Raw genomic sequence first — 561 nt, forward strand, 5'->3', positions numbered from 1 at the left:
CTTCATTTCACAACAACGATGAAATAATAGTCTCCATTCGGTTCCAGTAAAAGCTCAACTTGCCTGGGACGGCAGAACTGTTTGCGATTTTCCGCGCGGGAGGCGAACACGATCATGACAGTGGAGACATTTTCAAATATTTGGCAGGATCTCACACCAAAGTTAATTCCCTGGGAAGCAAACCCATTATACTTTTGTTTTCAACATCAATATACAGTGGGCACCGAAACAGCATTTTAACAAGCTGCAGCGTTGGAGTTGATCAGCAGAAATGGCAGTGGTGGGATTCGAACCCACGCCCCTTTCGAGACTGGAACCTGGATCCAGCGCCTTAGACCGCTCGGCCACACTACCAGCCGGCCGCGCCACCTCATTTACTTGTATCTCCAATTGTGCTCCTGCATAACAACAGATGCAAAGTCACATGAAAAGGGTTCCATGATTCCTCTCGGACTCGCACAGCTGCTGGGATGTCCCCGGCTACAATGTCAATTTCGCAGCAGATATTGATAGCCCATCAATCCAGACAAAAATCAATGGTAAGCTGAGTCTATCTTCTCA

At 47.6% G+C, this 561-nt stretch overlaps 1 non-coding gene across 1 annotated transcript; it reads right to left on the bottom strand.

Moving 5' to 3' along the window:
* Positions 1-272: 272 nt before the first annotated feature.
* trnal-cag (transfer RNA leucine (anticodon CAG)) lies at positions 273-354 on the bottom strand. The gene has a single exon. It is a non-coding gene; the product is annotated as a tRNA-Leu (tRNA).
* Between the last annotated feature and the right edge of the window lie 207 nt (positions 355-561).

This window comes from Chiloscyllium plagiosum, unplaced genomic scaffold, assembly GCF_037043375.1.
Source record: "Chiloscyllium plagiosum isolate Xiang-an unplaced genomic scaffold, Cpla_swu_hap1 HiC_scaffold_51, whole genome shotgun sequence".
Taxonomy (NCBI): domain Eukaryota; kingdom Metazoa; phylum Chordata; class Chondrichthyes; order Orectolobiformes; family Hemiscylliidae; genus Chiloscyllium; species Chiloscyllium plagiosum.